Source organism: Castor canadensis, chromosome 7, assembly GCF_047511655.1.
Source record: "Castor canadensis chromosome 7, mCasCan1.hap1v2, whole genome shotgun sequence".
Classification (NCBI taxonomy): Eukaryota; Metazoa; Chordata; class Mammalia; order Rodentia; family Castoridae; genus Castor; species Castor canadensis.
Window position 1 is genome coordinate 158,474,323 of NC_133392.1, and position 24,651 is coordinate 158,498,973.

Here is a 24,651-nt window from a genome sequence, read left to right on the forward strand (position 1 = left end):
GAGATAACAACAAACACCATGGAAATCCAGGAAATCATCAGAGACTACTTTGAGAACCTATATTCAAATAAATTTGAAAATCTTAAAGAAATGGACAGATTTCTAGATACATATCATCCAAAACTGAACCAAGAGGATATTAATCACCTGAATAGATCTATAACACAAAATGAAATTGAAGCAGCAATCAAGACTCTCCCCAAAAAGAAAAGTCCAGGACCTGAAGGATACTCTGCTGAATTCCATCAGACCTTTAAAGAAGAACTGACACCAACCCTCCTTAAACTGTTCCACGAAATAGAAAGGGAAGGAAAACTGCGTAACACATTTTATGAAGCCAGTAGTACACTTATCCCAAAACCAGGCAAAGACACCTCCAAAAAGGAGAACTGTAGGCCAATCTCCTTAATGAACATTGATGCAAAAATCCTCAATAAAATAATGGCAAATTGAATTCAACAACAAATCAAAAAGATTATTCACCACGACCAAGTAGGCTTCATCCCAGGGATGCAGGGGTGGTTCAACATACGAATATCAATAAACGTAACAAACCACATTAACAGAAGCAAAGACAAAAACCACTTGATCATCTCAATAGATGCAGAAAAAGCCTCTGATAAGATCCAACACCATTTCATGATAAAAGCTCTAAGAAAACTAGGAATAGAAGGAAAGTACCTCAACATTATAAAAGCTATATATGACAAACCTACAGCCAGCATTATACTTAACGGAGAAAAACTGAAACCATTCCCTCTAAAATCAGGAACCAGACAAGGATGCCCACTATCTCCACTCCTATTCAACATAGTACTGGAATTCCTAGCCAGAGCAATTAGGCAAGAAGAAGGAATAAAAGGAATACAAATAGGTAAAGAAACTGTCAAAATATCCCTCTTTGCAGATGACATGATCCTATACCTTAAAGACCCAAAAAATTCTACTCAGAAACTTCTAGACATCATCAATAGCTACAGCAAGGTAGCAGGATATAAAATCAACATAGAAAAATCATTAGCATTTCTATACACTAACAATGAGCAAACTGAAAAAGAATGTATGAAAACAATTCCATTTACAATAGCCTCAAAAAAATCAAATACCTAGGTGTAAACCTAACAAAAGATGTGAAAGACCTCTACAAGGAAAACTATACACTTCTGAAGAAAGAGACTGAGGAAGACTATAGAAAGTGGAGAGATCTCCCATGCTCATGGATTGGTAGAATCAACATAGTAAAAATGTAATCTACATGTGTAATGCAATTCCCATAAAAATTCCAATGACATTCATTAAAGACATTAAAAAAAATCTACCGTTAAATTTATATGGAAACACAAGAGGCCACGAATAGCCAAGGCAATACTCAGTCAAAAGAACAATGCTGGAGGTATCACAATACCTGACTTCAAACTATATTACAAAGCAATAACGATAAAAACAGCATGGGACTGGCACAAAAACAGACATGAAGACCAGTGGAACAGAATAGAGGACCCAGATATGAAGCCACACAACTATAACCAACTTGTCTTTGACAAAGGTGCTAAAAATATATGATGGAGAAAAGACAGCCTCTTCAACAAAAACTGCTGGGAAAACGGGTTAGCAGTCTGCAAAAAACTGAAACTAGATCCATGTATATCACCCTATACCAAGATTAACTCAAAATGGATCAAAGATCCATATCAGACCCCAAACTCTAAAGTTGATACAGGAAAGAGTAGGAGATACTCTGAAATTAGTAGGTATAGGTAAGAACTTTCTCAATGGAACCCCAGCAGCACAACAACTAAGAGATAGCATAGATAAATGGGACCTCATAAAACTAAAAAGCTTCTGCTCAACAAAAGAAATGGTCTCTAAACTGAAAAGAACACCCACAGATTGGGAGAAAATATTTGCCAGCTATATATCAGAAAAAGAACTGATAACGAGAATATATTGGGAACTTAAAAAACTAAATTCTCCCAAAACTAATGAACCAATAAAGAAATGGGCAAGTGAACTAAACAGAACTTTCTCAAAAGAAGAAATTCTAATGGCCAAAAAACACATGAAAAAATGCTCACCATCTCTAGCAATAAAGGAAATGCAAATTAAAACCACACTAAGATTCCACCTCACCCCTGTTAGAATCGCCATCATGAGCAACACCACCAACAACAGGTGTTGGTGAGGATGCGGGGAAAAAGGAACCCTCTTACACTGTTGGTGGGAATGTAGACTAGTACAACCACTCTGGAAAAAAATTTGGAGGCTACTTAAAAAGCTAAACATTGATCTACCATTTGATCCAGCAATACCACTCTTGGGGATATACCCAAAAGACTGTGACACAGGTTACTCCAGAGGCACCTGCATACCCATGTTTATTGTGGCACTGTTCACAATAGCCAAGTTATGGAAACAGCCAAGATGCCCCACCACTGACGAATGGATTAAGAAAATGTGGTATCTATACACAATGGAATGTTATGCAGCCATGAAGAAGAACGAAATGTTTTCATTCACTGGTAAATGGATGGAATTGGAGAACATCATTCTGAGTGAGGTTAGCCTGGCCCAAAAGACCAAAAATCATATGTTCTCCCTCATATGTGGACATTAGATCAAGGGCAAACACAGCAAGGGGATTGGACTTTGATCACATGATAAAAGCGAGAGCACACAAGGGAGGGGTGAGGATAGGTAAGACACCTAAAAAACTAGCTAGCATTTGTTGCCCTCAACACAGAGAAACTAAAGCAGATACTTTAAAGCAACTGAGGCCAATAGGAGAAGGGGACCAGGAACTAGAGAAAAGGTTAGATCAAGAAGAATTAGTCTAGAAGGTAACATACATGCACAGGAAATCAATGTGAGTCAACTCTCTGTATAGCTATCCTTATCTCAACTACCAAAAACCCTTGGTTCTTCCTGTTATTGCTTATACTCTCTCTACAACAAAATTAGAGGTAAGGGCAAAACAGTTTCTGCCTAGTACGGAGGGAGTGGGGGTGTGGGGGGGAGGGAGTGGGGGTGTGGGGGAGAGGGAGGGGGTGGGTGGGAGTAAGGGAGGGGGTGGAGGGAGTGGGGAGAAATAACCCAAACATTGTATGCACATATGAATTTAAAAATAGCCACACCTCACTCCCCCCAAGCGCGCGCACACACACACACGCACAAAAATGTAAAAGAGAATGTTACGTGCATCACTGAATTATAAGAACAAAATAGAAAATGGCTTAAAAGTTTGCTATGTAATTATGGACACACCCACGAGTATGCCCTGACATGGAAAATGCCCATAACACACTGTGTTACTGATGAGGAGAAAACACTTAAGGAAGAGGTACACATGATTCCTCTCCTGTATGTGTGTGTGTGCTCACACGTACTTACACACATACATACATATACACACATTTGTGATTTACATTTTTTAAACCCAAAGAAGGATATTCTATGGTTTGGATTTTTTAGAGTATCACCCAAAAGTTTGTGTATTGGAGGCTTGATCCCCAGGTGGAGGTATTGAGATGTGGTGTGTAATTTCTAACAGGTGGCGCCTAGGAGGAGGTCATTAGATCAACTGGGGGCACACCCTCGAAGGGATTAAGATGCTTCTCTAGCCCCTGTTTTTTGCAAAAAGGTTGTTATAAAAGCCTGAGCTTTGGCAAGTTTCTGCAGTGTAAGAACTCTTTAACATGAACAAACTCAATAAAAAGTAAGCATAGGGGATGAGGGCATGAGCTTGGCCTCACTTGCTTCCTGTTTAGCAATGTTCTCTCTCCCTCTCACACATGCACCTATCAAGAGCAGCAGTTTGGCCTTCACCAGAGAAGCCTCCTAAACTGTAAGCTAAATAAACCTCCTTCCTTTATAAAGTTCCCAGCCATGGGTATTTTATTACAGTAACAAAAATGGAATCACATAGCTAAAAATCAAATTGTTAGGCATAGTGGTGCATGTTATAATACTAGCTACTCAGGAACAGAGGTAGGAGGACTGAGTTAAAGGCCAACTTGGGCAGTTAGTGAGACTCATCTCAAAAAACAAAATAAAAACAAATGGACTGGGGGCATAGCTCAAGTGGTAGAGCACTTGCCTAGCAAACCCAAGGTCCTGGATTCAATCCCCAGCACTGAAAAAAGTAAAATCAAATTATTGACAATGATCATCTTCTAGAATGTACAACTTTACAGAAAAGTTTTCATTTTTTAATCTCCAATTCCTATATTGTCAGAATTTTTCAGATAATAAAATTGTAAAAATAATTTTTAGAATTATTTTATGCATTTTTCTAACAGAAATCTAATATAATTTGTATGGAAAGGGATAGGCAACCCAAGGCAAAAAGGATACAGTGATTTTATATGCTATTTTTCTCATTAACATGAGAAGTCTTTCAAACATAAGGTAATTTCCAGAATGATCTTATAACGATCACATCAAAGTTGTCTTGACAAACAAGCACCGTACACCCAGCAGTCAGAAGGAGGCAGACCTTCTCTAGCTATAGGAAAGTCATACAAGGCACTGGAATCCTTACATAAAATGCTAAGACTCAGCAAATAAAGGACAATCTCGTGTGTTAAATTAAAAGGAGTTATGCCCTGCTGATATGATTTCAAGTAAACAAGATCACCATGAGGCAAACTTAGCAAAGGCTCATGAAAATAAATACTCACTACAGGATCACTACAGTAGCAATGCAAGGAGTGTAACTTTAATTTTAATACATAATCACTGCAGTTTAAATGCAGCTAAACTAGTGTCTTTAAATGGCATAAAACAACACACACACACACACTTTAAGCAGGATGATGCTGAAAGTAAGACATGTCATCAAAGATTTCCAATATATAAACTAATACATAATACAAATTTGATTTTTAAATTAATGAAAACAGGTGCCTCTCCACTAGATAATGCCTCAGTGGGTAAGAAAGATCTATAAATTATATTAATAAACCTGAGAAACATGGAGTAGACAAAATTAGTACCATGAAACAAAGCTAATTCAAAGAATTCAAGATACAATTGAATAGTCAAATCTTTTCAAAGCAAATACAAATATAATTTGTAATAAACCTGAGAAACATGGAGTAGACAAAATTAGTACCATGAAACAAAGCTAATTCAAAGAATTCAAGATACAATTGAATAGTCAAATCTTTTCAAAGCAAATACAAATATAATTTGAGCTGGGAATATCCACACTAATATCTCTACAATATGTCTTCATTCACGACTGTTCTCACTTTCCTTCCTCCATATTTCACAACTCATTTCATCCTATCCCTGGGATCATGTGTCATTAACTTGTTCATACAACAATGATGTACTGAGCACTTCACATGTGGCAGGTGTCATTCTAACTCTGGAGACAGTAAAACAGGTGTGCCTGGCATTCTAATGATATTAAGTCCATCCCACTGTCCACCCTACCTCAGCACCCCTGTAACCTCTCATTAAGAGGCTCTGTTTTTCAGGTTTACATCACATAGCAGATTATTCATTTGTCAACAGTCTCCTCCCTTTAGAAGGTAAGCTCCCTGAAGAGAGGGATAGTTTTTGTGATTTGTACATTGTGGGGGCATTGAATACTGCTTAGCTTAGCATACACACATTCAAATGTTTGCTGAGCTAATGAATGCCCTGTCTTCCAAGGTTTCTCCATCCCAACAGAAGCTACACATGCTACCCCACTTGTAAAACAAAACATAACATCTCTTCCCATAGCCTGACTATTCACTTCACCCTCTCCTGTAAGCTCCTCTGCTTCTCACTTATTCAGAGGAGCCAAGCTCTTCCCCACAAGGTCTTCCACAAGCTTCTCCTGTTTGGATCACTGGTCTCATCTCATGGAACTAAGTCATCACCATCATTTCCATCACAAAATACTTCCTAAGAAGCCGGGCACCGTGGTTCACGCCTGTAATCCTAATTATCAGGAGGATTAAGATTCAAAGCCAACCCTGTCAACTAGTTTGCAAGACCCTATCTCCAAAAACCCTTCACAAAAAAGGGCTGGTGAAGTGGCTTAAGGTGTAGGTAGGCCCTGAGTTCAAGCCCCAGTACCGGAAAAAAAAAAAAAAAAGCTTCCTAAGAAAGAGAAGGTTAGTGCTCGCTTCGGCAGCACATATACTAAAATTGGAATGATACAGAGAAGATTAGCATGGCCCCTGCGCAAGGATGACACGCAAATTCGTGAAGCATTCCATATTTAAAGAAAGAAAGAAAGAGAAGGTTGCCCTCTAAATTAAAGCCTTCTCTCTAGTAGCAGCCTGGATTTTTCCTTCATATCCCTTTAGATGATATGTTTATTTATTCTTATGATTAAAAATAAACCTGCCTTATTAGTTTATTAATAAACCTAACTAAGTCACCTGTTCAGTGGCTTATTTCTCTTTGAAGCCTCAGTGGTTATTTCTCTTTGAAGGTAACAACTCCATACCTATTCCCTGGCACAAAGAATTTCAAGTGACTCCATATGGGCTCAAAGTCTTACCAGAGTGTAAACCCTGCAAAGGCAAGCTCAATGTCTATTCTGTCCATTCATATATCTCGTCTGGCATAGGGAGAACATCCAGTGATGTTTACTGAATAAATGCTGAGTTAATACAAAGGTGTGCCGTCTTGGTACCTTGATATGTACAGTTTCCAGGTTTTCCACACTAAGTGTGTTATTCTACAGCATCTGGCTCCTGCAGCACACTCAGCCTCTCTGGACTCCAGAGACTAGCACAATGCAGCCCGCAATTCCCAGCAGCTCCTCCTAGCATCCTACTTAGGTGGTTTTACAATAGCAAGGTACCTCCAGTGGACACCTCCCCATACAGAGCTTTTCTCTGGAACTCTACAGGGTGGCTTCTGGCAAGTTCCAGAGGGTAGATTTCCATCACGTTCCAGCATAACACCTGAGGGCTTTCTTGCTGTGCAGAAATACTAAACAACAGCCGTGCCCTCTTGATCCAGTCTGGATCCCAGTCCCGGGGGTAGGGAGAGTGGGGGGACAGGACAGGGGGATGGATTGACAGAAGGGTGCTCCTAACTCAGCACTGGGTCAGCAGCTGTTCCATATATCTGTTCCTCACATTCTTTAGAGTTCTCTTCACTTTTTATTAGCCAGTCCCTCATACTTCAATTCCCTGTTATCATCAGTAATTCCTCATATTATATTTTTCTTTAAATTTACTCCTGACTGAATCCAGACTGATATGGATTAGGAATTGTGTGGGAAGGGGGTAAAGTAGGAGTCACACTTGTATTTTTTCCATGAGTAACTAATTCCTTGTCTCTCTCTCTCATCTCTCTCTCTCTCTCTCTCTCTCTCTCTCTCTCTCTCTCTCTGTATGTGTATATGTGTGTGTGTGTGTGTCTTCATCCATTCACTGTAATGGTCAAACCCAGGGTCTTGTTCATGTTAGAGCAAGCTATATCCCCAGTCCCCAAACACCACTTACTGCAGTGACCATCCTTTCTCTACTACTCTGTAGAGCCTCTGTAATAATCAAATTTCCATAGAAGTGTGGCTCTTTTTCTAGACTACTTTGTTTAAATGGTCCACCTGCCTTGCCTTTCACTGGAACCATATCATTTTCATTATTGTAGCCTTCTATAGCAAGTCTTGCTACCCTGAAGCATAAGTCTACTCACTTTTTCTTCAAAATTATTTCAGCTATTCCTGAATGTTTACCTTTCCACATACATTTTAGTATCCATTTGTCAATTTTCACATCAAAAATAAGTAAATAAATAACTGTTGCCATTTGACTGATATAGTGAATGTACAGATGAATTTGAGAAGAATCAACATCTTACAATATTGAGTCTTATAATCAATGAACATGGTATATCCCCTTTTTGTTTAGGTCTTTAACATCTCTCAATAATGTCTGTTGCTTTTGTATAGAGTTTTGCGTTGTTTTAGTTTTTTCCTGAAAACTATGATTCTTATCCTGTAAATGTTTCAATATTCTCCTGTTTGCTGTTGATGTGTCTAAAGTTACCTTGAATCTTGAAACCTTTTTATGTTATAGAGATATTGCTGAATTTTCTGTAATATGTAGATATTTTTATATAATCTATAAAATCACAACTTTATTTTTTCCAGGCTGATTCTTGTACTCTATTTTTCTTGCCTAATTGAATTAGGTAAAACTTCCAGTCTCAACCTGAAAGAAGAAATCTTTTAACATGTTCATCTTTAAACATGATGCCTGTTGTAGGATTTTCTAAGTAACCTTTACCAAATTCAGGAAGTTGCCTTTTATTCATAATGTGTTGTGAGATTTCATTTTTAAAGGGTGTTAGATTTTATCAAAAACTATTTCTGTATCTATTGACATTATCTTATTTTTGATTTTACTCTATTAATTTAGTGATTTATACTGATCAATTTTTCAAATATTGAACCTATCTTTATAGTAAGTTTGATATCCTGAGTTTAGTCTTTTGAAATTGTCAGGACTTGCTTTCAAGATGAGCAATTTTGATTAATGTTCTCTGTGCATACAAAAAGGATGTAAAGTCTACAGTTACTAGGTACAATGTTGCATTTATGTCATGTTTCATTGTATTTCATCTCTCATCTTAATTTCCTTATTGTCAGTATACCATTTTTCTCTTCCACTGTGTCTAATCTACTGGTAAGCCCACTGAAATCACAATTAGGTCACATTTGTTCATTGTATTACTGAGATTTTCTATGCCCTTAATGACTCTGTAATTTTATCAATTATCCCTAAAAAGGGGGAAATTTTGTTCTCACATTTAAAGATTTGGAGGGTAGGGGAGTGGCTCAAGTGGTAGAGGGCATGCCTAGCGAGCATGAGGCCCAAAGTTCAAACCCCAGGACCATCAAAAAAATTAATAAAATTTAAATTAAAAAAAAAGGAGGTTTTTGCTGGGTGTAGAATTCTACTTTGGTAGTTTACCTTTTTAACATTTTGAAACTTCATTCCATTGTCTTTTTTGGGTAGAGGGCAGTGCTGGAGTTTGAATTCAGGGTCTTGGACTTGATACACAAGTAGCTCTAACACTTGAGCCACGCCACACCTCTGACCCTTTTTTGATTTAACTACTCTTCAGATAAGATCTCACATTTTTGCCAGCCTCCTACCCTGTGCCTTCTGCATACCTCGGATCACAGGCACACCAAGTTTATTTGTTGGAATGGAGTCTCACTAACTTTTTGCCCAGAGCTGACCTCTAACCTCGATCCTCCCAATATCTACCTCAAGGTAGCTCGAATTATCCACTGTCTTTGAACACTCAACTCTACTACCTTGGCACAAATTTGTTTTAAATTTTACACATCCTTTTACTTGTTCTCATCAGGAAGAGGCCCGAACTCTTTGCCTACCATTAACAAAAATAGAAAATTCCCACTCTCATTCTCTCTTGCCTTTTGTTTGTGCCTTTTGTGATTTCCTTCTGACATTTTATCAAATTTTTTGAAAGGAGAGACAAAGACATCTTCCATGAGCTATGTTTAATGAGAATCTCCAGTTAGTCATTTGTGGATAGACTGTTTTCTTTTTAAAATTTTTAATCAACACAGTAATTGTACATCATTGTGGGACACTTCATATTTATATAAAGTATGTAGTGATCAAATCAGGGTAGTTGGTGTATTGATGGCCTCAGACATTTATCATTTCTTTGTGTTAGCTAGACTCAAAATCCTCCCTAGTAGTTATTTCAAAATATACAATTAATCATTGTCCACCACAGATATCCTACTGTGCACAGAACATTGGAACTTATTCCTCCTGTCCAACCACACCCTGTACCCATTAACCAACCTCTTTCTAACCCCGAGGGAGATAAATCAACTGCATAGTCTGTCTTAGTTAGATTTATCTTTGGGGCTAGGTTTTTTCTTTTATATTTTAAGGATAATGTAATATTAAGCAGGGATGGGGATGTAGCTTAGTAATAAAGTGCTTGCCTAGCATGCATGATGCACAGGGTTGGATCCCCAGCACCACCCAAAAAAAGAATAATAAATCTCTGTCAAATATGTAGCAAATACGTCTCTCAGACTGCCATTTACATTTTAATTTTATAGTATTTTTTAGCACTTAGAAATGCTGAATTTATATGCAGTCAAATTTGCCAGCCTTTCTGATTTTGGTATCATGATTAGAATGGCCTTTACCATCTGAAAACTATGTAAATATCAACCTATATTTTCTTCTAGTATTTCTATTATTTCCAACTTTTACATTTAATTTTTAGATTTACATTGCTAATAAGGCATAAGGTAGGGACCTAATTTTTTTTTTAAGTGATAAGCCAACTGTTCCAAATCCTAAATAGTCCTCTACTTCCTCTTCAAAACACTACTATTCTCATATACTAAACCAAGAAATGTTTTAACACGTATTTTATTCTGCAACCTGGCACTGTTGATCCTTACTGCTTCTTCTCCCTACTATGTGCTCCCTTGGTTTTATAACAGGGACTTAAGAGGATACTTTTGCTAAAAGTACCGAATCTTTACGTCAGCCAGGTAGATAACTAAAAGGAGGACAAACATTTGCATTCTGTATCTGTCTACCTTAAACTTTGGGTCCAATTCCTGCTCAACTCTGCACATAGACAGGTTAATCATTTAAGGACTGTCTGTGTAAAGCTGGTAATCCTCTTGTTCAAGGCTGAAGACATGAAGATAAGAGTAACTAAGGTATTTTAAGGTTTGCAGAGACAAGATAATCAACAGATTGCCGACCCCAATTTTTTACAATATCCTGTTCCAGTCCACCTGAAGGGAGCCTTAGAAGTCTCTAAGTCATCACCCTAAACCCGAAGGAACTACCTCCCATCTTGCCTTTTTGACTTATCCTCTTCTCTGTACCATTCTCTCCTGTGGTCACCTTAAAGTCTATGAACAACAGGTCTCAACATTTTGTGATCAGTTCAAACTATCCCTGCGCAACCACAACTTTCTTATTCAATCTCCACAGGGCCAATATGGAGGCAGTGATCAACCAAGACTATGCTTTACCTTTGCATGCTTCTTGCCCCCCACTTGTGTTCCTTCCCTATTTAAATTTGAAGCTTTTGTCAGTACCCCCTGAAGACAAGGTTGAAGATGCTTGGTCCCCCTTGCCTTCCCAGTATGGCTGTATGGAATAAATTTCTTTCCTGATTTTCACCATTATTTTCTGTTTGACTTCAGGGTCAAAGTAGTCAGACTTGGTCTGCTGGTCCCCAAAGTCAGGCTTTCCTACAGCCTAGGACTCTAGTAACAGGTATGTAACTCTCCCAAGTCTCCTCATCATCACCAAGTCCTCCTTACTAGCTCTGTTTTAAGCTCAACTTCCGTCCTACCCACCCCCATTTTCTAGCTTCCTCTATTTTATTTCTAGAACCTCTTTTTTTTCTCATTCTTCCTACTCTCCTAGGAAAATTTCATCAGTACTCTCAGTTTCTTCAAGCTCTCTCCTGAGCTCCCAGATCTACATCTCTACATCCCAACTGCCTCCTAGGATCTCTACCTAAATAATCCACTTGTGCTCCAAGCTCAACTACAAAATATAAATATCAAATTTGCAAAAAAGCTGTTCTTCTTTATGTATTTCATTCTCTATAGTACCACTCTCAAGTCAGAATCTCAGTAATTTCTCCTTTCCCTTGCCAAAAAGGGATCCAGAATAGGTCACTATAGCATTTTTTTAAAAATTTAAGCTCAAAGTATTTGAGTTCTAAAATGCCATATCTGCCTAAATGTAGAGCCTCCCAAAAGAACTAAATTGTCATAAATCCCCTGCTCAGGAACAACTCAAATCTTGTGAGATAAGAAGACACCCAAACAGACTACATATCCAAATGACATCACAAAACTAGCCTACCTCCCATCTATCCTAAGGGCCCTTTAACTTTTCAAAGAGCTACGTGTTTTCATATAAGTGCCCTCTCTCTGCCTCCCCTCCACCTTATTAAGATGGCATACAAGTCCTAAATTCTGGTTCCTTTCAGTCATATTTCTTTGTAAATACCCCTGAAATAAGTACCTATATGACTAGAATCTATCTTTTCTCTTGTTAATCTGTCTTACGTCAGTTTTGGAAAAAGGTAACAGCTAACACATCTTAGAGGTCATATTAAATCCTACTGGTTCTAGCTCCCAAGTCAGATCCTTCAAAAAGAGAGGGTTTTTGTCTTTGTAGTTTTGTTTTATTATTTCTTGAGATAAGGTCTCCCTATATAGTCCAGTCTTGGTCTGGAATGTGCTATGTACCCCAGGCTTGCCTTGAACTCACAGTCTTCTTGCCTCAGTCTCCCGAATACTGGAACCACAGGCATGCACCACCATGCTTATTTTAACACTGGTCAAAATTTCTCCCTCCCCCTTCCTCCCTCCTTCTCTCCCTTGCTCTTTCCCTCATTAGATGTTTCTTCTTAGTAATTTTCCATCCACCAGCTTCTTGGCTATAAATCCTCATTTGTCCTTGTATCCAGAGTTGGGTCCACTCTCTCCCCTACTGCAAAACTCCATTACTATACTCCTATGGCTAACCCCCTGAATACAGTCTGGCTACTGTTTATCTGGTTTGGGGGAGGGGTTATGTGAGGGCAGGCGTATCATGAATAAATTTTTCTTTAACAGTACTCAGTAGGCACGCCAATGACCACTGAATAAAAAGGATTAGCAGACATAATGCTTAAGAATTGGTTTAGAAAACATCAAAATTTATTTCTTAATGGAAAACGCATTAAAAGTGACATCTGACTCAAATCATCAACCTCTGAAGAATCTCATTATGTGACAAATGTATCTCTAAAAAAAATCTAACCTTTGCATACAAATGATACAAGATACTCTGTTTTGAACTTCTCTAAAAAACTTTCCATTTCAAAACTACAGTATGACTACTACCCCAGGCAGGAAAGCTGCATGCCTTTTACTTGGACAATTGCTTCCTTATTAAATACAGAATGAAAAGAGCCATAACAAGCATTCAATGAAAAGTGGCACCACATAAGTAGGGAGCAGATAGGGGCATTTTCCAGTACGTAAAGATGATGACAATGCTCCAGTTTCTCTGATTATCAAAACAGATTTGATATGGAAGATTTAATGAATCTGTAAAAATCTACTTTTAAGTACAAAGAAATTGTGGCTCAGATTTTGAAATCTAATACGTTCAGTTAAAAGTGACACAACTACCCCACTGACCTATTTTAAAAACTTACTCTCAGACCTGTCTGGAGCCCTAGTTAACAAGCATCATAGTTACTACTCTCTAGTTTTTCAAAGATCAACAGTTTAGGGTAACATAGGTATAACCTGGCCAAAAAAACAATTACCATTTTGGAATCCAGACCTCAAGGAGGAACACTGAGATCATCCAGGTTAGCATCTTCTCATCTTTATAAAGCTAGAAAATGACTATGACCATACCTTTGTAAACTGCGCTATTTTACTCCCTGCCACCACAGGACTGCATGTTAGTAAGTAATCACATGTGGACCCCCTCTCCTATCAAGGACAAACTTTTCTAAACTGTGGAAAACTCCTTCTCATAAGCCTTCCTCTCACAAAGGAATCACCAGCCTAGCTTTTTTACTAATTGTTTCCATGCTTCCCTTTACAGTTTCAACCTATGGTTGTTTTTGCTTAAATACCAACTTTATTGAGACATAATTCACATACCATAAACTCTACCCACTTGAGAAGTGTTTTTAAAAAGTTTACATACAAACTTGTGCAACCATCACTGTGGCAGTTTCTAACTCCAATGATTTGGTTAGACTGGATTTCCCACAATTCCCTTTCCTGCATTTGCACAAGATTTAAAAGGTGAAAGTGAAACACCCATTACTTTCCAAGGCTGGGGTAGCTGAGGTGGTAACAGATAGATATGGAGAAGAAACAGTCACTACTTTCCAAAAGAGATGTTGAAACACAGAAAAGGAGGTGCGGCAGGGTACCAGACTGTCTGCACACTCTTCTCTCAAGAGCTTTTCTCCTAGCTGTTGGCCTCACCAACCAACAGAAGTCCCCAGCTCCCACTACATGCTAAGAGCAGACCTATCACACACTTTTTCATCAGTTTGCCCATGTGGCCTCACACTAGCAGGTGCTAGCAGCTGACCTGCCTACCCAAACACAGGTGTCTCAGGAAAGGTGGCTTAGTGAATTTCCCTGATCCTATAGTCCCTCCTTTTGGGCTCTTGTTTCCAGTTTCTCCCAGAGTTGTATAAGATCTTATTAACTCTTAATAAAAGAGTTCTTTATTCCATAATACTCACAGTGGGTCTGCTTCCCTCACTGAATCATGACTGATAAGATACTAGCTGCCTATGTGTCCCTAAACAACAACCTGGCATTAACTTTTTGAACTTTAGAAAAACAAAATCAGAATATGCATTTTGTAAGACTTTGTGTATTATTGCAAGTATTTGGCTGGTTTCTCACTGTTGCTTAACAAGCTGTTTTATATTCTATGCCACTTTAATGACCTCCTTACTGAAAAGTTCTACAAACAGAAAAAAACCCACAAATCTTAAGTATGTTTGTTCATATGTGTATTGCACAAAACACAACACCACCAGCAGCCCAGAAGCCAGACTACCACTTCCTCCCCACTCTCCAAAGCTAACTACTTCTCCTGACTCTAACACCATACATTGTTTACCTGTTTTCAAATGTGTTTTGAACTTGTCTACAGAATCATTCAATACTTAATTGTGAGAGTCTGGTTTCTTTTGTCTCAACACTATGTTTGTGAAAGTTACTCATTTCCTGAATACACAATATTTCATTTGCCTCCATGACTTCACAGCTTCTGCTATGTGAGCATGTCACAATTAACTTTCCGTGCTGCTCTTGCACATACTTAAGCTGTTTCTGGTTTTAGAGAACTTGGAATAGTGCTCCTGCACTCCTCCACGTCTTTTGGTTCACACACACATTTCTGCTGAGAACACACCTAGGGTGGAGCTGCTACGATACATGGCGCCTACCACTGTGTGACTTGACGTTTCACTCAGTTCGGTCTCCTGGTAATGCAAGCCAGTGTGCCATCATCTTTTACTTTATAGTCAGTGCTTTCTTCTGTCTCAATATTATTTACTGTACAGATCAGCAATGGGCAAGTGACTAATGGTTCATAATACATTGTATTTATGTTGTACCTGTTAACTCACTGAGTGCTCCAAACCATCCTTAAAAATTGAGTCCAGAAGCACAGAGTACCAGAGCTGCACTAGACAGGAGGAGGAGAGAATGCCAGATCCAGCAAACAGCCTCTCACAACCTCACTGTTATACACCACACTGTGTACACTGGCATAAAGAGTAGTTCTCCAAAACTGCTACAGACAGTGGTCTCACAACCAACTCCTAAGCACTATGTAATATATACATCATATTTACCCACACCCATGATGTGTGCAAAACATTTACCTACATGCACATGATCCATATTATAAAAATGTTAAAAGTTGGCACATGTCTACAACCCTAGCACTGGGAGGCAAAAGTAGGAGAATCACAAGTTTAATACTAGCCTGAGAGCTAAATAGCAAGACCCTGTCTCCAAAATTTAAAAAAAAAAAAAATTATCAGGTCAACCTTAACTAATACAGTTGAACATGATTACACATGCCTGTAATCCCAGCACTCAGGAGGCTGAGACAGGAGGATCATGAGTTCAAGGCCAGCCTGGGAAACATAGTAAGACACTGTCTGAAGAATGAAAGAAAAATAAAAACCAGTAGTAGTAGTAGTAGTCGTCAACCTAACTGAAGATTAAATTATATTTTCAATGCAATCTCATGAAAAAGTAAAAAGATACTGACCTAAACCATTATCACTGCCACCAATTTACAGAAAAATTCACAAGCAGAAACTGATACAAAACAAGAAATCTATAAATTAATGAGTGAGCTAGGAGGAAAGGAACTATTCTGGAAAGTTAGCAAAGTAAGATTAAAATTAAATTAGTTGTCAATGAGAAGCATGTCAAAGACAGAGAGAAATATACTAAAAGAGGTCTGAAAGTGTTCAAAGAGGGTGTTTAAAATTAGCCTTATAATACAGCTATCCTCAAGGGAAAAACTAGGAGGCCATTCATAGCCAATGCCTATTCTGAGAACTCCCTACATCAGGTGATGTGATCATTTTTCTGCATCTTTCCCTGACTAAACAACAATATAAAGTTTTCTAACCACTGGGATTTCACAACAACTTTAAAATACATCTTTCCAAACTGGATGACCACTTACTAGGAATGCTCACTGCTCAGTGTTGGGGGGTGAATGGGAACCAAATGGACATCTAAGGACATTATTAAAGGTATGGACAAAGAACAGGAGCTAACTGATGGAGATGGACCTCAGGAAGGAAAGATCAAAAAATAACCTTCGTGTGTTACAAACAAATGCTTTACCCTACTAGCCTGAAATATTCAGAAAGGAAAAAAAGAGTAAAGAAGTAACCCCCAAAAAAAGAGATAGTCTTTGCCCTAACAGATACCAAGTTTTGAGTACTATACACTGCTTAGCAATTTGAACCCAAATTGAAAAGTGTCAACTGATTCAGATCCACTTGTCTACTACAACATGTTACCCTCCAGATTTCCCTTTGCTTACTTTTAACAACAATTTATTTAACGACAGCTTCTGAAAGCAGTTAGCAGTAAATTAAGGCAATGATCCCCAACCCTGGTTATACTTCAGATCTCCTGAGGAACTTTTTTCTTCTTTTAAGGAGGAAAGAGGGCAGTGGTACTGGAGGTTGGACTCAAGACCTCATACTTGCTAGACAAACACTCTACCACTTGAGTCCTCCCATCTGCCCTTGTTGCATTGGTTATTTTTGAGACAGGGTTGTGCTTTATGCCCAGGCTAGCCTGAACTATGATCCTCCTATTTGTGCCTCCCTGCATAACTAGGATAACAAAGTATAAGTCGCCACACCCAGCCACTGGTGAAGATGAGGTCTCAGGAAATTTTTGCCCTAGCTGGCCTAGGGCAAAAAGAGATCCTTCTGATCTCTGCCTCACAAGTAGCTAGGACTACAGGTTTAAGCCACTGCACCCAGACTCCTGGAGAACTTTTAAACAACCCCTACCTGGGCCCTACCCCCAGGACTCTAATTGAATTGATCTGCACGTTGGCCAAGCTCAGTTATGTGCAAAAAGCTGTGAATAACTATCTCATATGCAACTAGGATTGACCACCAACAACACAAAGAGAGAGCACTGGACTAAGAGGAGAAGTCTGGCTTCTTGAAGCTTCTCAGTAAGGATGTGTTTACCATTTGGTACAGTATCACGGCACCCACACCATGATGCCCCCTTGTTTCAAAATACCTTTAAGGGGCTGGTAGAGTGGCTCAAGTGGTAGAGCCTGTCTAGCAAGCATGAGGCCCTGAGTTCAATTCCCAGAACCACAAAAAGAGAAAAAGAATGTAACACAACAACAAAAATACCCTTAAGAGGCCAGCAACTCCCCATTTGAGAGCAACTTGTCAGGGAATGAATGGAGCTGCACTAACTTGGTGTTCCACCGTCTAGGTACCTGTCTCCTCAGCTACTTGTTAACCTCCCTTTCTCCCACCCAGGGCTCCAAGTGCTCACTATGGGGCCTTCTACCAGAGGAGGTAACGAACCCAAGCAGGCAGTCTGCCCCACTCCCTGGCTTCAAACACTTCTCCACTTTTGTCAGTTTTATAGATCTTGGTTCCCCAAAGATTATGCTTGAAAAAATACAGCTCGACTGCTATTGAAAACAGTTTTAAAACTGCCAGAACTCTGTGGTTCCCCTGCCGTCAGGTGTGAACGCTGGCACTGGTGGTCATAAAAGGAGGGAAAGTGATACTGAAGCTGGCCTCACAGCACTGCAGTCTGACATACAGCATGCTGGCTATGTCCAAACGGAACTGAATTTAAAAAAAAGACAAAAACACAAACAGACCTCCCAGTTGAAAACTACTAACACTTAACTGAGGAACATGTGGCTCCAAACTGCAAGCTCTTACCTTGCTCATCCTGCTTCTAACCCAAGCACAAAGCGTTAGCAAATGAGCACTGAACGAAAAGTTTGTTGAAGGACAAGAAGGAACCTTAGGAGAGAAAAGCTGTTCTCCTGCTTGCTTCAACTGACCACTCTGGAAAACACCTGATACAACATCTTTCAAGATGGCCAATTCAAGAGTGGGATTTGGCTCCTGCATGCTGTGCACAGCTCGAACATGGTGACATAAAGGCTTCTCTATGCAAGGCATTCTCTGCAGAGGTATGTGGAAACTGTTTCTTCTAAAATACTTACCAGGGCAGGAACATGGGGCAGGGGGAGGTGGCAAACACCAGGGTGGTTCCCAAAATTGTAGTCCTTTGTAAATCCTTTCCCTTGAGAGTGGCAAAACCTGTGAATTGATTCTAACCAAAAGAATACAGCAATGTAATGGAATGTTACCATGACTGTAACATCCTCCTTGCTAGGATTCTGGCTTCCTGCTGGCTCTCAGGAAGCCAAGTAGCCACTCTAGGAAGGCAGAAATAGGCAGGAGCTGAGGACAATTCAGACAAAAACCAGCAAGAAACTGAAGACTTCAGTGCAATGGTTCACAAAGCCAATAATCGCACTAACTAGCAAACAGATCCTTCTCCAGTCAGACCTCCAGATTATAATCTAGCCCTAGCCACAAAGGAATCAGCTAAACCATGCCTGTACCCCAGACTGGGAGAAGGCCGAACAACAAATGTTATGTTGTTCAAAGCTGCTAAGTTTAGGTAATATGATTAATTCAATGCAGAACAAAAGATGGAACAATGGTCCTGAAGTACAAAGACAAGGCACATTCAAAGACCTGGAAGAAAAGCATGGCTGGGCCAGGGCAGGCATGGGAAAGACCTGCAGGGAGACTTGATGGGGAGGCTGGAGGAGCCAGACTCAAGAAAGAGACTTGACAACCCAGTAATGTTTGAGTCTCTATCTGAAAAGTAGTAAAAAAAAAAATAGAAGAGTATAAAGTAAGGGTCAGCAAGATCTGATTTGCATTTTACTTTTTGAGAACATTCCTGACTGCTGGGTGGAGAATGCAGTAGAGAAGGTCCAGAGCAGAAGATGGCTCTTGTGGGTGTCCAGGTAACAAGTAGTAACAATGAGCAGGAGAAAAGTGAAAGGATTAAATGGTGAAGACAGAACAGGGTGTCCATGAACTTAGATGAGAAAAGAAGAGCATCCTTATTTCACAGATGTAAATACAAACAACAAGCATCAGCATGGGCAGCACCTATGATAATGGTTTTGTTAACCAATCACCAACACTGATGCATGAAATATCATTTGTTTTTATCACTCTTTCAAATTTGGGGGAATTACAGACCCATCACTAGATACTGATACTTAAGGACATTTAAGAAGCATATGTATGTGTATCACAAATCTGTATCATTCATATTGAAAGACTGTTAAGTCTTTCAATATAGTTAGTTCTTCTATAATCCAATGCATGGTTTAAGCCATGATTCTGTGAAAGTAACTACAGACTCTTTCACTCAGTTGCAGAAAGGCCTGTGTATACACCAAAAAACCGTGTGACAGAGAAGTGGGGAAGGCATAAGAGAGCTTGGAGATTGGGGAGACAAAAATAAAGTCTACTGTAGGGCCAGCAGATTTGGGGAAAGAGTCTGCTGTGGCTTGAGTGTAAACCCTAAAAGTCACGTGTCAGGAATGTAGTCCTTAAGTGTCAGAATTCTGGGAGGTGCTGTAACCTTTAAGAGGTAAGGCTTAGTGGGAAGAAACGGTTCACTGAGGGTGCTGCCCTTGAAATGTACCCATGATGTTCTCAGAAAACTCCAGGTAGTTTTCACCAAGGTTGTTATAAACTAGCAAGCCTGGCCCCTGCTCTCTGGCTTCCTGTCTTGCCACATGACCTCTCCCTCTCGAACTTGTTCTCACAATGATGCTATCTACATTTAGGACCTCACCAGAGGCTCAATCAATGGGGCCATGGGATCCTGAACTTTCGGCCTCCAAAACTGTGCACTAAATAAATTTCTTTTCTTGGTAAGTAGTCAGGTTTCAGCCATTTTGTTACATTAACAAAAAACAGACTAATGTAGAGTCGGTTGATTTTGAACAGTTACACCTGAGCTGCCAATAAGCATCTGGAGCTGTCTGAGGAAAGGTCGGGGCTTAATGTGGGACATGGAGAAGGTGTGTGAGGCTCTGTTAGGAGATGAAATTACTATATTGGGGTGGGGCACACCAAGGCCAAGGGACTTTACCCTTGAAAAAGTGGACTGAGAAGAGTATGAGAACTGGGGACTAAAGAAGTGATCCACAAAGTAGGACACCAGAAGAAGATGTTACCCTGGAGAAGACAGTGCCTTAGAGGGGACTAACAGCTTCTAGTTACTTAGCTAGGTAACTAACAGCTAGCTAAGTAAGGCGCCAACAAAGCAGCCTCTGGGTTTGCCATTTTGCATGTTGTTGGAAAACTTGGCAGGTGGTTTGTAGAGGAGGGTAGAGGGGGTAGGCAGGAGAATCTTAAGAATCACTTTACAGTGAGAAAGTACAAGAAATATGCGGATTACTTTTGGGGATGTTTTGATGTTAAGAAAAAAATTTTGACAGAGGGATAGATCATGTGTCAGCAAGGTTTGACTTCCGTCCCAGGACAGGTATAACCACAGGGGCTCTGTACATCTCTGCACCTGAATAGCAGGGTGGAACTGGAGGAATCACTGATGCAGGAGAGTGCAGGGCAGCTATGGACATGAGTGTTTGAGGGGAGAGGGGCTGGGGTCCACAGCTCATGGGAGCAGACTGGCTTTTAAAGGGAGTTTGGAGACAGGCAGATCTGGAGCTCCCACTGGCTTCTGTTTCCTGATGTGAAGCAGGTTCATCGGCTCCAGGTGGGGGGTGCTGAAGCCTAATTTGAGGAAGGCAAAAAGATGAAATGGTCATGGACAACAGAACAGGTTGGAGATGGGAGAATTCTGGAAGACTGAAGGTTTTGGTGATGATGCCCACTTGAGGCATATGACCACCAATTATATACAGGTCGTAGTCAGCCTTGGTGTCTTGTTTTTTCTCCACCAACACTGAGTTGCTTGGGTGCAGGCACAGAGAGGCCAGAAGATTAGGCTAGCTGAAGACTGGCATTTGACCAGCTGGATATGACAGAAGGAGAGGGGCAGGAAAGTTGGAAGAGAGTGGTTATGTACTGTGGACTTTGGAACTGAAGCTGAGTAAGAAAAGGGGGAGCCCTGTAGATCAAGGTTCATGGAAGACCTCTCTGAGGACGAACTCTCAGAAAGCAACCAGCTAGTGGAGAGAGTGGGTAGTGGTGGGTAACTGAGTAAAGAAGAAGAGAAATGCCAACAGTGGGGACTCACAATGATTAGGGGAAATGGCTTCCAACAGCAAGCAGATTAAACTGTCTATCTATAAGCCCCAGAAGAGAACAGACCGCATAAACTCAATGCCTTGCCTCCTGGGAAATGACAGCCTTGGAGGAGCCTACTACTTATGGGAAGCAACCAAAATGAATGCGAGCCTCATAGGGAAGAGACTCCTGTTTGTGTTACCCTTGTATTCCCCAGAACCTAGGGTTCAATAAACCCTGGTGAGGCTGGCAGAGTGGCTCAAGTGGTAAGAGTGCTCACCTAGTAAGTATGAAGTCCTGAGTTCAAACCCAACAACTGCCAAAAAAACTTTTTAAGTTAATCTAGGCCTTGGGTTGGTAGAGTGGCTCAAGTGGTAGAGTGCCTGCCTAGCAAGCATGAGGCTGGCCCTGAGCTCAAACCCCAGTGCTGCCCCCCCAAAAAAACAAAAGATTTTAACCCTGGTGAATAAATAAATACTATTGGAGCGCAATGAAAAACCGAAGCAGGACTACAACTCAGCAGGCAGCAGGTAAGAGCAAAAGTAAGGAGAAGAGGAAAGCACTGGATCCCTGTGTGGCATGGAGTATGCACGGCACCATGGCAATGAATTGTAGCCAGATCACAGGTGGTCCAGGCTCCCTGAGGAAGAAAGGCCAGAAGTCCAACACTAACTTCAACTCCCATGGAATAATAAGAGCATCTGATTTATGCTGGAGGGCCCTGTCGTGGCTACTGACCAATATCCTGTCCACAGACCCAGGGGCAAGTATAGAAGTCAGGGTGTTCTGTCTCTTAATTTACAATAGCCTCATTAATTCTATCTTCATGTTTCCGTCTCTATAAACCATTTCATGGTTTTGCTCTAGGTTCTTCATCCAGCCATCCTACACAACAAACACTATCCTCAGGCCCCTTCCTCCATGAGACCTTTGCCCTACAGTAGGTCTCCTATCTCACCCTCAGAGCTGTTCTCTGTGCCCTTCCTTTGTAATCCTTCCTGCAATTTACTTTCCTTCCCATCGTAAATCACTTATATTTATGGCCTCTGTGTCCTCATCTCTCTCTCTCTTCAACCCACTCTACCAACAACCATTCATCAAGGTCAGTAAGAGCCTCTGCATGACCAAATTCAATGGTGACCTCTCCATCCCCATTTTACTCAACTTCCCAGTTAATAATCTCTGGCTATACCCTGTCCAACAGGAAGAATAGTGGCACATCCCCACCAACAAAGATAGCCACATCCTAAACCCCAGAACCTGTCAATATGCTAAAAAGCAAAAGGTAATTGAGGCAGCAGATGGAGTTTAAGTTGCTAATCAGCTGACCTCTCAATAGGGAGATTTTCCTGAATTATCCAAGTAGACTAAGTGTAAACAATACAGACCTTAAAAGTAGAAGGGTGGGGGCCTAGGAACGTATCTTCGTGGTACAGCTCTTGCCTAGTATGTGTTCCATCCCCAGCACTGCCAAAAGAAAAAGCACTAAAAGTGGGAAAGGAGAGAAGGAAGAGAGGTCAGACTCAGAGAAAGAAATGTGAAGATGGAGGCAAGCCAAAGAGACTCTAGGTTGCAGGTTCTGAGAATGGAGAAAGAGGCCACAAGCCACTAGAGAGTGGTGCAGGAGGAAAGACTGTCCCTAGAGTCTCCAGAAAGGAGCACAGCCCTGCCACACCTTGATTCTGGCCCAGTAAGAACCATGTCTGGTGTCTGGCCTACAGACCATAGATAATAAATTTGTGTTGTTTCAAGTCACTGAATTTGTGATACTTTGTTGCAGCAGAAAACAGAAAACTGAGGTGCCACGCTTAAAACCTGTTTTCTCAGCTTCAGTCTCACACCTGCCTCATCACACCACTGCTGTGGCCTCTGCAGCCACCTGCGCTGGCTCCTCCTGCTCTGCACAGGTTCACATTCCCTTCTCCATTTACCTTCTGCACCAAGGGTAACCTCATGTAGCCCACAGCTTTAAACACCACTGGTAAACCGATGGCTCTGCAATGTACATCTCCAGACAGGACCTCTACCCAGGTTTATGCACAGCAGCCCATTCAACATCATCACTCTACTGTCTAACCAACATTTCCCACTTCACACGTCCCAGAAGAGTACTGTTTGACTCCCCTGCCCCATTTTCTCCTCCCTCAGTCTTCCTTGTCTCAGTGATGAGACCACCAACAGTTCAGAGGGCTCATTCTTCTTCTTTTTTTTTTAGTACTGAAGACTGAACCGAGGGCCACATGCATGAGCCATACCACTTGAGCCACGCCCCCAGCCCCAAGGGCTCTTTCTTGGGCCTTCCTTTCCTTACCCTACATCCAATTCCCCAGGTTTGATAGCTCCATCTCTAAAATACTTTCACTTCTCTCCCTGTTCTCTGCCACCGTCAGCTCTTACCAAGACACCAATGACTCTAACAGTCTCCTAACTGGTTTCTCTGCTTCCTCTGATAGACCCAGAGCAGCCAGAGAAAGACCACAAAAAGAAAACTCCACATGGTGTCATCTCCTGAAACCTCATCCTCTGATGACTTCCCACTGCCTAAAACTAAACCCCAAGGCTTCATCCCTATGCAGCACTCCTAGGTCAACCTGGTCCACCTTGCTAGCTCATCTCCCAGAAGGCCACTTTGCTCTAACCAACAGTGTCTTCTTCACTCTTCCTCAAACTAAGCACTTTCCCATGTTAGGGCTTTTGCAAAGACTGTTCCCTCCATCTAGAATGTTATTGCTCCAGATCCTCAGGCAGCTGGCCTTCCTTCATCATTCAGATGTCAGCTCACGTGTCACTTCTAAAGGTCTCCCGTAACACCATAACACATCCACCTAGAGTGCTCACCTCAGCATCCTGTTGTTTTCTTTTGAGCACTCTCTGAAACTCTTCCCTACTTATTCACTTACGTTCTAAACTGTAAGCTCCACAAGAAAAGGACTGTCTGTCTGGTACCCTCAGTATTTCCAACCAGTGCCTGGTACATAGTAGGCCCTCAAAAATATTGCTGAATGCATAAATGATGGCATGAAGTAAAAGACAGTATTAATATGCAGTCAGTAAACATGATGCCATGGTTACTGTCAAGAAAGACCTAACATACAACATATTATGAGAAAAACTAGACTACAAAATTGCATGTGATTCTGGGTAAATAAATGTGCATGTACATATGTACATACATGTACACATGCCCACACCAGCACAGAAAAACTTCTGAAACACAACTGTGTTTCTGATGGCCGGACTCTGGGAAGAGCAGCATTTTCCCTAAGTGCTGTCTCGTGGAAAGCAGCAGGTGGGGAAGAGCATCCCTCT

The 24,651-nt window shown here is 40.7% G+C and overlaps 1 protein-coding gene and 2 non-coding genes across 26 annotated transcripts in view; 2 read left to right on the plus strand and 1 right to left on the minus strand.

Annotated features, from left to right (window-relative positions):
* The window catches only part of Camta1 (calmodulin binding transcription activator 1), an 826,483-nt gene that overhangs the window by 755,421 nt on the left and 46,411 nt on the right, over positions 1 to 24,651 (minus strand). The window lies entirely within an intron of this gene.
* On the plus strand, positions 6,112 to 6,218 carry LOC141425130 (U6 spliceosomal RNA). The gene has a single exon (XR_012450222.1). It is a non-coding gene; the product is annotated as a U6 spliceosomal RNA (small nuclear RNA).
* On the plus strand, positions 17,756 to 17,886 carry LOC141425326 (small nucleolar RNA SNORA61). Its single transcript, XR_012450390.1, has one exon. It is a non-coding gene; the product is annotated as a small nucleolar RNA SNORA61 (small nucleolar RNA).